Source organism: Muntiacus reevesi, chromosome 2, assembly GCF_963930625.1.
Source record: "Muntiacus reevesi chromosome 2, mMunRee1.1, whole genome shotgun sequence".
NCBI lineage: Eukaryota > Metazoa > Chordata > Mammalia > Artiodactyla > Cervidae > Muntiacus > Muntiacus reevesi.
In genome coordinates this window covers 120870700-120888154 of record NC_089250.1, presented here as the reverse complement: position 1 = coordinate 120888154, position 17455 = coordinate 120870700, and positions in this window count along the sequence as shown.

Genomic DNA, 17455 nt, shown 5'->3' with positions numbered 1-17455 from the left:
TCATGAACCTCCAGACGATTCTCCTCGTGGCACACATGCATTTCCTCTGTGTCCTCATCTCAAGGATGTCAGAATCTTTCTTCTTAAAACTATGCCCAGAACATCCAATCCTAGGAAAAAAAAGTCTGGAGAGGCCTATTTGTCTCCCATCAATCGTCCCTCTCCACAACTTCCTCAGCCCTGTGGAACTGCTAGCTGCACCCCACCCATGAGATCTTCCTGAACTGGTCAATCAAGTGCCAGCAAAGTGGGACATGGTGACACCCCCTCCCCAATGTTGTCTGGCCAACACTGACTGCATTTAGCAGGTAGCAAAGACGACCTCCTGGGTCATTGCCTGTGACAGTGGGGAGAAGCCAAATTGTTACACTTGTCATTCTTGGAATGTAATAATGATGCTGGATAATTCCACTGTGCTCTTTCTGTGGGTCAGTTGCTCAACTAAAAACTTTACATGTTTTCATTGCTCTAATCTTCCCAATAACTGTACAGGTAGACACTACTATTATCCCACAGGGAGGCTGAGTGACTTGACTAAGGTCACAAAGCTGGGAGGAGCATAGTTAGACTTGAGTTCTGAGCCTGGCTCTACCCTTCTCACTGCTCTGTCCCCCATTTGGGGTCAGCATCATGATCTCACAGTGCTTACCCACAAACCACCAGAGGTTGCCCTGCTCGGCTCCCTAGGGCCCGAGGAGGGCAATGGTTTGCCTGGAAATCATTTGCCTGGCCATTCCAAACTCAGAGCCTTTCTACAGACCGGACCAGGGGCCTGGAGGACACTGTACTCCCTGAGTCTGCAATGAGGGCTGCATTGGTCACCTTCCCTGAGTCAAACACTGGCTCTTGGTGACTGGGCACTTGGGCGTGTGGAAGCAGTAGACAGGCCAGAAAGCCTCTGGACACTGCTATTGACACATCTGAGGCATTGCTCACACCCAGCAGAGACGTTATCTGGGGACAGAGGTGCCAGAGTCCTGTGGCTCTCGGTCCCAGGTTTGCTTGCCTGGAAGCCCCATTCTCTACCTGATTCTCCTGGAACCTCTCCCCAGAAACACAGCCTCATTATGGTCACAAGAACCCCAGGCCAGCATTATGCCTTGAACAGTAGAGACAACCACTCAGAGATGCAGAGTCAGGAGCAAGAAGGACAGAGCAAGACAGAGACAAGACACCAGATGGGAAAACACCAGAAATAGCCTTCCTGCCCAGAGAACAGGTCTCTGAAATGGTCAGAGTCCCAGGGCTGCTCTCTGAAGCTCATGTTGGGATGGCAGAGTGATGGATTAGGGAGCTCATATCCACCCAGGGCTCTGTTAGGCCCCTGCAACACCAGCTCTCAAGTCTGCCCATCAGTCTCTCTGGGTTCACAGTGATCTGTGTGCTTCCTGGAGGCAAAACAGAGGCCTGAGAGATCAGGGAATTTGTCAAGGTCACCCAGAGAGTAAGTGGCAGCAGCCAGAGCTGGCTGAAATCAACTCTGTTCAGAGAGGGGCTGGGTGCCTGGTGGATGTGAGCCCTCCCTTTCCTCTGCCCCCTCCCATCTGACCTTATCCCTCCCAATCATAGTCCTGGGGGCCTGAGTGGTTAGGATATCTGTGAATACTTCCAGTTTTGTGGTGGGTGCAGGAGTCCTGATTCCTTTCTTGAAGCCTTCTGTGTCCTGGTCCCACGCCTTAAACTGAATCATAGTCTAAGTGATGGGGTGTCAACTGGAAGCCTACCATCTCTGCAGGCTAGTGTCAGCTCCCAATCCCCACCCTGAATGTATAATATGTCCCTATTCATATTATGCAGGAGTGGCCTTGTGTTTTTCCTACCTGAACCATAGGTCCCCTCAGTGAGAGGAGTTCTGGAGCTGGAGGAAAGGGCATACCTCAGTGGGATCATGTCAAGACTGCACTTGGGGGGTCTCAGCCTGCCCTAGCTCACCCCACGCAGGGGGATTAGAAGCATCAACCAGATGTCCTTCCAAGGACAGACATAAGGCTTTCGTCCTCTCACTGCTGACCACCCCATGTGCCCTATACCCCCTCCCAGGAGCTCTGCTCAGACAGAACCTTGCCCAGGCCCTCTTCACGAGGCTGTGCTGAAAAACAAGCCTCAGGGTAGTCAGTTCCCAGCAGCACAAACGTACAGCCTCTCTCTCCTGCATCCAGTTCCTGAGTCATGGGGAGGTTGTTTCCAAACTCATCAACCTGGACTGGAAATGCAGTCAGGCCTATGTATGTGAACGTGCTCAGAAAGAGAACAGTGGAGTCTGGGGATGGCCTTGTAGGAGCTACTGCCTTCTAAAACCTCAGCCAGCTGCTTGTTTCAGTGACTTAGATGTGTCTGCTCTTCAGCACAATATAATGCAGAAAATTCTCCAAGGTTCAGTTTACAAAAAAAAAAAAAAACTCAGTGTTTTTGTAATAGAAGCAATCGTTCTTGTTTATTGTATCCTTCTGTGAAAGGACCATGTTTCTCTGCCCCCACTGCCTTCTAATCCCCAGAGGAAATCTGATAATGGTCCCTCCCAGACCATCTCTCCTACACACATAATGGAATGATGCAGCAAGGCTCAGTTTATTTTCTTAGTCTTGAGTCAAACCCACGTTGGCGGTCCTGATTCTCTTTGTTCCCTGACTCTCCCAGGTCAGCCCATTCAGTTCATGGAAATCAGTTCTGCTAGATACATCAGGAAAATCGAGTAAAAATAGGAAACCTCCCACTTCTCAGTGAATGTGATGCTGGCAGTGACATAACTGTCCACAGACAGTATGACTCACCCAAGACCTTTAACACAAGGATCTCATTCATTCCCACAACAGCAACCATTTATACAGAGTAGGGATTGCCAGACAGCGAGTACTTCACACAAGCTCAGTCTTTTCATCCTCGCAACACTCTACTGGGGAGGAAGCTGACCCCCTGTATACCTGCCCAGCTGCACAGCCATGAAGCCAGTATCCACAACCCAAGGCCCAGACCTCACCCGTGCTGGGCTGCCTCTCTGTCCTGCCAGATGATCACTGCTCTGCACTTTGAAGCTGAAGAAACTAAGGTTCTGATGCTTTGTGATGGGTTCAACATGACAGGGTTATGTAAGGGTGCAGCAGGGCTGTTAACGACCCTAGAGAGACTCACTTTCAAATCCAGGCCACAGCTCCTGTAACCTGCTGTCACAGTGACTGGGAAAGAACTAGAAAGGACTTCCTTCCTCTGTGCAGTGTGTTAGATGTGCAATTATGAATATTAATTTCTTATTTTCACACTATATTGCTTGCAGACCTCCTCTAAATATGAACACATAAATATATACTGGGAAACAGTTGTCCTGGGAATGATTAGAGCTACAGAGAGGCTGTAGGATGCATTCATGGCCAAGGATTTCCTGAGTTCCTATATTTTGATGCCATTCACAAAGAGAACATCAAGACATGTGTGATAAAGCTGGGGCAGCACTTCTGCCCTCCACTGAGTCCCAACTTGAAAGTTGTTCAAGACCGTGACCTTTATGAAAGTCTCAGATAATAACTTTGGGACAGTGATAGCAACCTGCTTCCCCATGCTCAACAAGCCTCATCCCCTCCCAACTTCTCTCTCTCACACACACACAGACTCTCTCACACACTCACATGCACACGTGCATGCACACACACATAGACCCATAGACTCTCTCTCACACACACAAATGCACACACACACACTTCCCTCTTTAATAAGCAGAAAATCCAGAAATGGAACCAAAGCTCCAAAGCACTGGAGATTAAGCTTCAATCAACCATTTGCCAATCGTTTTAAGAACCATTCCTTCACTGTGGAGCAGCTGAGTTAATATAGGGAGTAATTGGTCACCGGCTTAGATCTCTTCATTAATAGAAAACCAGAGGAGAAGGAGATTCCCCTCAGCCCCCAGTCACCTCCCTTATCCCCTTATGATCACACAACAGACTCGGGTGCTCTGCCATGACCTGGGGGCCTCCACCACTGTCTAGAGCCCCTCGCTCCTCTCTCTCAACCCATATGCACATCCCTGCCCCCTGCAGCCCCCAGTGACAGGCTGTGGCTGGGGAGAGGAGCCAGGCCTCAGCACAGGTGCCCTGCTGTCTTGCTTTGAGAAAGTCAAAGGGATCCCACGGGCAGAAGATACTAGGTCTGGAATGATCTGTTCATGTTCTAGAGTAAATCGACAGAAATATGGGAGCTTAGAAATAAAGACAGAAGATACCAATCTCTTCAGAGTAGCAATAAAAGAACATACCCACACACGTGTGTGACAACGTGTACTGACCTATAATGTACAGAAACCACAGAACTTTACTCTTTCACTATGAAAGAAGACTTAAAAATGCAAAAACCTAGACCACAATGCCAGCTTTTCCCCAAAGAATGTATGGGCTTAATGCTGCTTTAGTGAAAATTGTAATGAATATCTTTAGAGAATTTGACCTAAATCATTCACCTGAGTAAATGAACAGTTTAGTTCAGGAATTTGGGATGCAATCCTGGGGCAGGAAGGGTCAGAATTCTGCTGTTGATGGAAACCCTACCCATAGGCTTGAGAGAATAGGCAACCAGCCACAGTGCCTCTGGCACTCCCAGACTGGCTTAAGGGGAAAAGAGAGGCAGTCTCAGAGGATAGCAGTCTGGATATGGGAAATGGAGGGGCCAGGGAGGACAACCCTGAAGCAGAAGAGCAGGGAGAGTGAAGCTGGAACACAGGAACACTTGATGTGCATTCTGGCAGTGCTGGTAATAGGCCAGGAGCCTGTGGATTTGATGCTCTGGTGCACCAGGCTGAGTACTGGGGCTGGTTTTCCAGGCAGTGAGGAAGCACAACTGAAGGTGTGAGTTGAGGAAGAGCAAACTTGAGGAGGATGATTCCTTGAGGGCCTGGATTGATGGGAAGTGGCAGAAGGGCAGTGGAACCATGTGACCGGGGAAAGGAGATGCCGAGTCAGCCTAGGAAAGGAGCTGAGGGCTTAGACCGGCATCAGGTGCAGAGGAACGTGAGAAAGGGTGGGTAGCTGGAGACATGTGTGGCTCAAGACAGGGTTTGGGCACAGTGGGTCCCAAGGCTGGGCCTCACAGATGCTCAAGGTAACATTTTACATTGAAAGGCAGGCCCACCGAAGCCTGAAGTCTGTACAGCATATGGAGCACCTATAGGGACCAACAGGCCCAGACAGGCCCAGCAGGGGAATCAGGGGACTCTGGGCAGCAGGAGAAGGGTGGACTTGAGCCAGAGAAGGAGCTTGGCAGGCCCCAGGGAAATCGCAGCCTTCTGCTCCCAATTCCAGTGGCTGCTAGTGATCTTCTCTCTCTTTTGTCTCCTGCAGGGAAAATGCGTCAATTTTGCCCTAATGAGGCCCCACTGTGCACCATTGCATTACAGCCCTAAGGTCTGCGTTCAACCCAGCCGGGAGTGCTTTACCATCAACAACTGCTGCTCACGGTACCAACACTCCCCAACCATGTGCTCCAGACCTCCCTCCAGAATGCAGCCATTCATCTCTACCCCTACCCGGACAGTCAACAGAGCCACTTTGTCACTCCAGCCCCCATAGCCCAAGCTCTAAAGCACCAAAACCCCAAGATTATTAAGAGCCCTTTGCTTGCTGAATTAGACATATATATTGAGACTTGGTTTACGGTCAAAATGCGTTGGAATCTGTTGCTAATCAGAGTTTACCTGGTGAGCACCGCTCCACTGTATGAGAAGTATCTATACTTGTCCTGCGAGGACATAGCACCCTGATGTCCTGTGGATGTAGACATGATGAGTCCCAGTCCCCAAAACCTGATCATCTATCACCAAGGTCTGGGATGGAGTTTTAGTCACATTCTGCTCTTTGAACAAAGCCCAAAAGATCTTTAAAATATGGATACCATCCTGTGTCTCATTTCCTAATCTGGCACAGAGAGAAGTACTTGAATTTCTCATCTTCTTCACTCTATGCTCCTGGTTTCCATTTTGTGGTTGCTTATGTTCCAATCATGTCTCAGAAAGAGATGAGGCCCTCTACAGTTCACCAACTGGAAGTGTACCTTTTCTTCCCTATAACCAACAGGTCTCTCATTTCAGTTCAGTTCAGTCCTAGCCATGTCTGACTCTTTGTGACCCCATGGACTGCAGCATGCCAGGTTTCCCTGTCCATCACCAATGTTCCCGGAGCATTCTCAAACTCATGTCCATCGAGCCAGTGATGCCATCCAGCCATTTCATCCCTTGTCCCTAAGTCAGAGGTCCCTGAATATTGAAAGTCACTCAGTCGTATCCAACTCTTTGTGATCCCCTGGCCTATACAGTCCATGGAATTCTCCAGGCCAGAATACTGGAGTGGGTATCCGTTCCCTTCTCCAGGGGAATCTTCCCAACCCAGGGATCAAACCCAGGTCTCCCGCACTGCAGGCAGATTCTTTATCAGCTGAGCTATAAGGAAAGCCCTAGGCCCAGGGAAATTTTAGGGGACATGTGTTTGAGTGTGAAGTCTCTCCATTTCCCTAGAGAAGTTCAACTCCCCTATTCACCATCTGCCAAGCATAGAAGTAACTGTGGTCCAAACAGAGATGTTTCAGCATTCAGCATCCTCCCCATCTCCCAGGGTGTCTGTATGATGTTCCATGGCCATGCACACAGCCCACAGGAGAATGGGAGCACTTCAGGAGAAGTACCCTAGAGGTACCATAATCAATTGTCTCTAATCCGTATTGATAGGGCGTTAAATACTTTCCACCCTCACTCCCATCTCCTTGACTGTTATATTTGTGCCTTTCCGTTGAATATCTGTATGACAACTATAGGTAAAAATATGTCAGGTTTGTGTTTTTAATCTGTATTGATTGAAGTGGAGGGATAGTAATCACCATAATTTTCCCTGTGTTCAAAAAAAGAAAATGTACTCACCAAGTGAGTACATTTTCACCAAGTGCGTGAAATTTTCTTAATTAGGCAGAAAGGAAATTTAAATAATGCGAAATCCTATAGAGAGATTTTATCTCTTCCTTAGAAGTGGAATATTTTGGATTGTTTGTAAGTGGTGAGAGCATTGTCCTGGCCTGAGAGTGTCACAGACACATTTCTGAAACTGGCTCTGTGCTCCTATATTATATCTATGTGTTTGCGTATAACTGTAATATAATACATGCCCATCTCTGAGACTCTGTGACTCTACACAGAGAAATGTATCTGTAATTTAATAAAAAGCCCAGTGTGACCCTGGCTGAAATCAGCATGTCTGTTTATTAGTGGATGTTGAGAGCCTTCTCATTTTTAGCCCATCACTCCTGCCTCACCCCTGAACTGAAGAAGGAGGTGCTCATAACTTTGGATCATTAGATCAGGGGAGATCTGGGAGGAGCATGAGCCCACACCTTACCACCCACACCCACCAACCCTGGCCACATTTTCTTCTGTGCATGGTAATAAGAGGTAGCAGGAAACAGGAGTTTCCTTGGCATCTCCCCCTGGGTCCTCTCTGTCCCCCTACCTTCCCTCATTCTATCTCACTGGATCTTTTTGGTTTCGCACCAACCAGAGGTGCCTCACCCTAGTGAACAAGAAATGAGGTGCAACCCTTAGCTGATACCTGACTTGTAGGTGGGCAGCCTCTTGTCCCAGGTGCCCCTCCTGCCTGAGTCCTGGGAGCAAGCAGGATGTTTTTAGAAAAGTGGCCTCATATCTGAGCTGTCTCAAACTGAGACCTGTACCCAGAGAAACATACTGGGCAATGCTTCTCCCTTATTTCAGACTAGGACAACAAAAATGCACACTTTCTCTTTTTTTAATTAAGTTTCATTTTACTTTATTTATATAGGCCACACCACATGGCATGTGGTATCTTAGTTCCCCTACCAAGGATTAAACTCATATCCCCTGCATTAGAAGCACAGAGTCTCAATCACTGGACCACCAGTAAAGTCCAAATATGCACATTTTCTGAATGCCTCTTGGTTTCATATAAAGCAATCCCTGTAGACTCAGATGGACCTCCAAGCTTGGACCAAAGCCTTGAGCTTCTGGAAGCTGGGAGCCTCGCCAGACCTGACCAGGGCCAGCCACAGACCTCCTCCACAAACACACGAGTAGAAGCGCCAAGCACCCATGAGGGAGCATGCATACCTGGCAAAGCTGTGGCTTTAACAGCAGTCCTCCCATCCTCTTTTCTACCCAGCAGAACTCCTAGGGCGCCCAGGATGCAGACAGAGGAGGTCGGGATATTGGAAAGGAACCCTGTTTCTCTAGCGCTGCCAGGGGCTCCCCGCTGCGCTGTGCTGGGCCATCTGCGCACATGTCCACTCAGCTGTCTCTCTGTGTGTGCTTTCCTTTTCACATTCCTAGCCAGGCTTTTCAATTTGCCTAGTTGCTTTCAGTGGGCAAAAAAGTGGCCAAAGTCAACCTCTTTTCCATCCTGTGTCAAGACTGAAGCTCCTGGGACGTCCTTGGAGGTCCCATGGTTCAAACTTCGCCTGCCAAACGCAGGGGTTCAGGTTACATCTCTGGTTGGAGAGCTAAGATCCCATATGTCTTCCAGCCAAAGAAACAAAACAGAAAACAGAAAAAAATATTGCAACAAGTTCAATAAGGACTTTAAAAGATGGTTCACAATTAAAAAAAAAAAAATCTAAAGGGAAAAAAAGAGAAAAAGAAGCCTGAAGCTCCTGAAGGACTTGCCTGGCAGTCCAGTGGTTTCCCATTGCAGAGGACGTGAGTTCGATCCGTGATGGAGAACAGGTCTTGACTTGGGCGGTGGAGGTAGGGAAGGGAGTCCCTTATGTTCAAGAAACAGGGGTAGGGGTGCAGTATGGATTCAGTTAACAGCAAAGCCATTGTTCATTTGTTTGGGCTGCCATAATAAAGTACCACAGACTGGGTGGCTTAAACAACTGAAATCTATTTTGTTGCAGTTCTAGAAGCTAGAAGATCAAGAAGAAGCAAACTCTGGCTCAAAGAGCAGATAGACAGTCACAGGAAGTGGTCATCATGCAGGAAGGGGGCCTATAAAGGGAAGGGGGGTGGGGTGCTAGAAGTGGCCCCCCTGGGTAGGGCAGAGCTGGGGGCTGACGCAGAAATAGGCTGGACCTAAACCAGCAGCAGCCTAATCTGGGGACAGAAGGCCCAGGGGGCTAATAGGCATTGTCTGCCCCCCAAGGGCCTTCCTGTCCTATAGCTTCAGGCATTGGTGCACAGTGCCTTGTTGAGGCCAGGATGATGGGAGGCTGGTGTGATGTGGTACATTGTTCCAGGAGATGGCGCTCAGAGATTACGTTTGTTTACTAGCCCAATTTAAAACTCAGTTTCAAAACGTGTTAATAGAGTCATGGAAAAAACACAATAGCTACTTTTGTTTCTCCTGGGATCTTTCACCTTGGCATTTCATACCCATTATACGGCCCTTTCTATCACATTGTCAATGGTGAGAGCTGTTTCCTCTTTCTGAAGACTGGAGATATTTCTTTAAAACCTGGAGAAATTGGAGGGGGGCAGATGTGGGGGAGAACATGCCCTAAGCCCTAGCAGGCCCTTGTCCCACCCACCCGCGTCCCACCAAATGTGCAGCTTTCTGTGATGAACAGCAGACACAGCTATGGCTACATCTGTGCCAGTGGGCCAGTCCCAGCCCCTCTGCCAGAGCCCAGGTTGCCCTAATGTAAGGGCCCCACGTGCTGTCAGGGACTCACAGAAGAGCCTGGCCATTCCATTCCGCCATCCTCCACCCTTCTCCCCATGGTAACCCTCTACTCCTCATTCACTGCAGGCTTGGGCACCTGGCTGACATTCCCTGGCAGCCCAAAACCCATTCTGGGAAACTTCAATATCTACAGGGTGACCCATCCAACACAAGGACTTCTTGATCCTCAACCTCTTGGCCTCTAACTCCCTGCACTGTGAGCTGTGTCTGTTCCTCATACCCATCCCATATCCTGTCATCATTTCCATCTCTCCCCTGTCTGTCTGCAACCCCATCTCCCCTCCTCCTCATGTCCCTGGTCTCCTGTGCTCCCTCCCCGCCCCCGCAACTGTATCCACACAACTGCAGCCTTCTGGAATCTGGGCCCAGTCATGCCATTCTCCTTCATGCACCATCCATACTGCCTCAGTGTGCTCAGGCTAAGCAGAAACCCATTCCATGACCTGCAAGTCTCCTCTGCATTCCCAGCCTCTGCTGATACTTTTCCTGGTGACTCTGAAGCCTGTCCTCTACCTAAACAGACCATACACTCCCAGTGTCCCTCCCTCGTTCTAGCGGGCAGTTAGCCCCATGCACTTACACCCAATCTGGACATGAGCACCACACCAGGGGCATCCCTTACCTCCATTTTGCTTGTCTGCTACCCCACTCTTAGCCCCTTTCTGGGGTTAACTGCAAGCATTCATCAGTGAAGCATCGCTTCCTCAGAGCAGCCTCCCAACACGGGGGCCCAGACAAGACCTGATCCCTTGCTCTGCCATCTGTTTCCACAGCATCCTCTGCCTTCCTCTCTGTCACTCACCTGCAGCTTACAGGACTCTGTGGACAATCTGTGCTCCCCTTGATCCAGGGCTGCAAGCTCAGCACAACCCACTCTCGGCTGAGTACTGAAACACAGCAGCAATCATTGCTGTTTGTGCCACAAGTGAAATGTGAGGTTAGAGATCTTGGGACCCCCTAGAAGGAGCACTCAGGTTGACCTGCCCACAGAGGTGAGTTGCACTCATCTTCTTCTGTAAGAACTCCAAAATTGCAACTCACTGCTGAACAACCATTCACAGGAAAATGTTGGATCCTACTAAAAAAAGATATCCCACGTCCAAGAGCAAAGGAGAAGCTCAAACAAGACAGTAGGAGGGCCAAAATTGTGTTTAGACTCAAACCCCATACCCACCAGAGACACTCAGAGGGCTCAAACAAAACCTTTTGCACACCAAGACCCAGAGGCCCAAAAGAGACTGAGCCAGAACTGTCTTTGAGTGTGTGAGTGTCTCCTGTGGTCACCAGTAACCTGCTGCGGGGACAGGGGCTCTGGCTGCAGCAGAGCTGGGTCACCCGAGGTGTGGCATCATTATGGTGAGGTCACCATTAGCCCCAGACGACCCACAAACTGCAGGACAATTATACCAAAGAAATTCTCACACTGTTCTAGGTTCCAGAACAGATTTCCCAACCTGGGGATTGGGCAAAGGGACTGAGAGCCCCAGGGAATTTGACTTTGGAGGCCAGTGGGAGACTGAGCCAGATTTGCCTGTGAGTGTCCAGGAGTCTCTGGTGGAGGCTTGACAGTTTGACCTCAGGCAAAACAACAGGGAGGGAACACAGTCCCATCTATTAACAGAAAATTGTGTTAAAGATTTACTGAGCGTGGCCCCACCCATCAGAACAAGACCCAGTTTCCCCCAGTCAGTCTCTCCCATCAGGAAGCTTCCATAATCCTCTATCCTTATTCAACAGAGGGCAAACAGAATGAAAACCACAATCAGAGAAAACTAACCAAATTGATCACATTGACCACAGCCTTGTCTAACTCAATGAAACTATGAGCCATGCCGTGTAGGGCCACCCAAGACAGACAGGACATGGAGAAGTTTTGACAAAACGTGGTCTGCTGGAGAAGGGAATGGAAAAACACTTCAGTATTCTTGCCGTGAGAACACCATGAACAGTATAAAAAGGCAAAAAGATAGTACATTGAAAGATGAACTCCCCAGGTCAGTAGGTGTCCAATATGCTACTGGAGAAGAGTGGAGAAATAACTCCAGAAAGAAGAGATAGAGCCAAAGCAAAAACAATGCACAGTTGTGGATGTGACTGGTGATGTAAGTAAAGTCCGATGCTGTAAAGAGCAATATTGCATAGGAACCTGGAATATTAGGCCCATGAATCAAAGTAAATTGCAAGTGGTCAAACAGGAGATGGCAAGAGTGAACATTGACATTTTAGGAATCAGTGAACTAAAAGGAACTGGAGTGGGTGAATTTAACGCAGATTACCATTATATCTACCACTGTGGGCAAGAATCCCTTAGAAGAAATGGAATAGCCCTCATAGTGAACAAGAGTCCAAAATGCAGTACTTAGGTGCAATCTCAAAACTGACAGAATGATCTCTGTTCGTTTCCAAGGCAGATCATTCAATATCAGAGTAATCCAAGTGTATGTCCCAACCACTAATGCCGAAGAAGTTGAAGTTGAATGGTTCTATGAGGACCTACAAGAACTTCTAGAAATAACACCCAAAAAAGATGTCCTTTTCATCATAGGGGACTGGAATACAAAAGTAGGAAGTCAAGAGATACCTGCAGTAACAGGAAAGTTTGGCCTTGGAGTACAAAATGAAGCAGGACAAAGGCTAACAGAATTTTGCCAGGAGAACGCACTGGTCATAGCAAACACCCTCTTCCAACAACACAGGAGACAGCTCTACACATGAACATCACCAGATGGTCAACACCGAAATCAGATTGATTACATTCTTTGCAGTCAAAGATGGAGAAGCTCTATACAGTTAGCAAAAAGAAGGCCAGGAGATGACTGTGGCTCAGATCATGAACTCATTATTGCCAAATTCAGACTTAAATTGAAGAAAGTAAGGAAAACCACTAGACCATTCAGGTATGACCTAAATCAAATCATTTACGTTTATACAGTGGAAGTGAGAAATAGATTCAAAGGATTAGATCTGATAGAGTGCCTGAAGAACTATGGACAAAGTTTCATGCCATTGTACAACAGGCAGTGATCAAGACCATCCCCCCAAAAAAGAAATGCAAAAATGCAAAATAGTTGTCTCAGGAAGCCTTGCAAATAGCTGAAAAAAGAAGAGAAGCAAAAGGCAAAGGAGAAAGGAAAGATATACCCATCTGAATGCAGAGATCCAAAGAATAGCAAGGAGAGATAAGAAGACCTTTCTCATTGATCAGTGCAAAGACATAGAAGAAAACAATGGAATGGAAAAGACTGGAGATCTCTTCAAGAAAATTAAAGATACCAAGGGAACATTTCATGCAAAGATGACACAATAAAGGACAGAAAGAGTATGGACCTAACAGAAGCGGAAGATATTAAGAAGAGATGGTAAGAATACACAGAAGAACTATACAAAAAATATCTTCATGATGCTGATAATCACAATGGTGTGATCACTCACCTAGAGTCAGACATCCTGTAGTCCGAAGTCAGGTGGGCCTTAGGAAGCATCACTATGAACAAAACTAGTGGAAGTGATGGAATTCCAGCTGAGCTATTTCAAGTCCTAAAAGATGAAGCTGTGAAAGTGTTGCACTCAATATGCCAGCAAATTTGGAAAACTCAGCAGTGGCCACAGGACTGAAAAAGGTCAGTTTTCATTCCAATCCCAAAAAAAGGCAATGCCAAAGAGTACTCAAACTACCACACAATTGTGCTCATCTCACATGCTAGCAAAGTAATGCTCAAAATTCTTCAAGTGAATCTTCAACAGTATGTGAAATAAGAATTTCCATATGTTTAAGCTGGACTTAGAAAAGGCAGAGGAACCAGAGATCAAATTGCCAACATCTGTTGGGTCATAGAAAAAGCAAGAGAGTTCCAGAAAAACATTTACTTCTCCTTTATTGACTACACCAAAGCCTTTGATTGTGTTAATCACAACAAACTGTGGGAAATTCTCAGAGAGATGGGAATACCAGACCACTTTACCTACCTCCTGAGAAATCTGTATACAGGTTCAAGAAGCAACAGTTAGAACCAAACATGAAACAATGGACTGGTACCAAATTGGGAAAGGAGTATGTCAAGGCTGTATATTATCACCCTGCTTATTTAATTTATATGCAGAATACATTATGCAAAACGCCAGACTGGATGAAGCACAAGCTGGAATCAAGATTGCCTAAAGAAATATCAATAACCTCAGATATGCAGATGACACCACCCTTACATAGAAAGCAAAGAGGAACTAAAGAGCCTCTTGATGAAAGTGAAAGAGGAGCATGAAAAAGCTGGCTTAAAACTCAATATTCAAAAAACTAAGATCATGGCATCTGGTCCCATCACTTCATGGCAAATAGATAGGGAAACAATGGAAACAGTGAGAGACTTTATTTTCTTGGGCTCCAAAATCACTGTGGATGGTGACTGCAGCCTTGAAATTAAAAGATGCTTGCTCCTTGGAAGAAAAGCTGTGACCAACCTAGATAGCATATTAAAAAGCAGAGACATCACTTTGCTGACAAAGTACCACCTAGTCAAAGCTATGGTTTTTCCAGTAGTCATGTATGGATGTGAGAGTTGGACTATAAAGAAAATTGAGCGCTGAAGAATTGATGGTTTCGAACTGTGGCGTTGGAGAAGACTCTTGAGAGTCCCTTGGACTGCAAGGAGATCCAACCAGTCCATCCTAAAGGAAATCAGTCCTGAATATTCATTGGAAGGACTGATGCTAAAGCTGATACTCTGATACTTTGGCCACCTGATGCAAAAAACTGACTCATTGGAAAAGACCCTGATGTTGGGAAAGGTTGAAGGCAGGAGGAGAAGGGGACAACAGAGGATGAGATGGTTAGATGGCATCACTGACTTAATGGACATGAGTTTGAGCAAGCTCCAGGAGTTCGTGATGAACAGGGAAGCCTGGCGTGCTGCAGTCCATGTGGTCTCAAGGAGTCAGACACGACTGAGCAACTGAACTGAAGAATAGAACCTAACATCCGACAAGAACTCTAGCTTGGCCTGGCAATATACTGAGCCCCTCCCCAACACCATATCACCTTCTGCCAGCTTCATTGCCATGTGTGTTCTTTACAGTGCCTGTCGGAGCAGTGGGAAGGGCAGGTCACAAAGATTTCACCCATAAGGACCCCACACTGAGTGCTCGGATGCTCACCCCAGGGTGCAACTAGCTGGACCCAACTCGGCCGGATACCCAGGCCAGGGCTCACTCAGTAGGGCTCAGGGAGCCCTGTAATTTCAGCCACCCTCTTTCTGCCTGACTCTGTGACATCACATGGCCATCCCCAGCCAGGTAATCCAGGGGAAGAGGATCACTCCCCGAGGCAGAGGCACACAGCCCAGGCCAGCAAGCTGCCCATGACTACCCAAGAGTGAGCAAAGACTATTCAGCAGGAAGAAATAGGCACATGGGCTATAAACACAAGAGGATGAGTGAGAAGTTCCAGAACAGACATGAGAAAGACACAAGATGTAAGAGGCCCACGGTGACATGATGTCAGTGGGTGATTCTGAGATGGGTATGTTGAGCCAAGGGAACCCAAAAGAGCAGGTGAAGACCTTGGAGCTCTTGTCTCTGACATGAGACGTACCCAGGTGAGCCCAAAGGGCAGCTGAGCCTCAGAATAACTGATGTGAAGGGGAAAGAACAGAGGCCCAGGGAGGAGTCCTGAAGGATAGTTTGCTTGCAGGAAAGAGATGAAAAAGAATGGTCAGGGGTGCTGGGCATCCCAGAAGCCAAGCCCAGAACTTCAAAAAGAAGGTGAGGTCTTGACTGCAGAAGCGAATCAGGGCGGAGCCTGAGAAGGGGGCACAAGTGCTGGTGGGAATAGGTCACGGAGGGCAGGTCTTCGGCAACCTCACTGCGTCACTGTGAACTACGGGCCCTCAGAAGGCAGGGCCCTGTCTGACATTCTCTCTGCACCAAGTTCTGTGGCCTGTCTTTGTCTAAGAGTCCAGCATTTCTTTCTGAGCTTGGCGCAGGGTCACCACACTGATGACCTAGCTAGAGTGATCCTCATAACTGACTTTGGCCAGACTCCTCTGGAGGGTACCGAGTCCCCAGAACCTGACCCTCATGAGGTGACATGGGCACGGCCTCCATGAGCAGCTGAGGTCCTGAGAAAGCCTCACCAGGAAGGACACCACGGTTTTGGCCCCCATGGCTCCCAAGGAGGGTGCAGGGTTTGGGGCCCAGGGAAGGCCCTTTCTCAATCCATGTGACCTGAGATGGACTGCAATCTTCCTCTCACAATGGCATCTCGCAGCCCTGTGTGATGACCCACCCCCAGTTCTCACAGCCGTCCTGGGCAACAGCTGCTTGCTACAGCCCGGCTGTCTACCCAATATTCTGTAACTTGGCCCAACTCCCACACCACCCACTCCAACCCACACTTCAGGAAGGAACAGCTGGGGACTCGGTGTGAATAGAGAAACAAGCGCTGGAGCCAAGATCAGGAAACCAAATAGAGGGGTCAGTTCTTACCTGTTACCCTTAAGAAATAATATTCATATTTTACAAGGAAAATATAAACATAAAATTTTTCTCTGCCCTTTGATCTCCTCTCTCCCCCAACCATGCATTGTATTAGTAAGTCTGCATTATGCATCGACCAAGACTCCCGGGCCACAGAAACAATTACTCACCCATGAAATGCAACATTCTCCTAACACCAGCCAGACAACTTTTTAAGAGATAACATTCCTTCTTGATCTTGTAAGGGGTCACAGGCACTTAGATCTGGATTGTGTAAAGTGTTCATAGCATGTCATTTAATGTACAGCCTTCTGCCTCAAAAAACTTTTATAACTATGCCTTGGTTTCTAATGGGCAGAACTTTCTGAGTTGCTCTCTCTGGTCACAATCTTTAAATTTGGCTCAAATAAAATTTCCCAATTCTTTCTTAGATCGGATGATTCATTTTCTATCAAAACTATGGAAGATTTCACTGAACATGAGTCACACCACAGTGGGATTCCTTTTCTCTGGGGTTCTAGGAGCAGTGGGGGTTCTGGAAGCCCTGGGGAACCTCTCAAGGATGGAGGGGCTACTGAGTAGTCACTAAGGCAACATCTTTACCCTGAAGGAGGGGTTAAGAGGTGGAAAGTTGAGGCATTCTAGGCAGGGGCCCCAGGGAGAGTAAACTCCAGAAAGGAAAATATTCATCTCTTTCCGGGAGGTTCCTCCCTCCTTTGGCAGTCAATTCATACTCCAGGGCGAAGGACAGAGCAAGCAAGTCAAAGGGGCCTGGTGGATCCTGTGGCTTCTCCCCTCAAGAAGTGTGATTCACGCAAATTATCTTAACTTGGGAGTTTCCATTTCTTACTATACTACATGGAACACCTACCTGCTTCTTAGGGTTGTGACAAAGCTTAAAAGGGAAAGAGTTCACATAGTGATTAAAGAGGTATCTAGGCATAGAGACACCCCAATATGTAGAGGATGCTATTACATTATGACTTTTGCAAAGCTCTTCATTGCATTGTTTACTGTGGAGATGCCTTGCAATAAATAGGCCCCTTTTTTATATAAATCAGGTCTAGCAAAGAGTGAATAAACAGCCGTATTTACTAAGTGTGGCTTTCAAAGGTTGGAACTCAGAATTTCCAGTCTGTGTAACAGCCACAGCTCAAACATTTGGCAGCAAGTAATGGATTTCCAAGGGCAGGTCTGGGCTGGTGCTAGGTGGGGCCTGAAAGCCACAAGAGGAACCCAGAGTTGGCCTAGCCCAGGGGGTGGGGTCAGAGGAGGGTTGGTCCTGGGTGGGGCCTGGGGCCTGCCTGCTG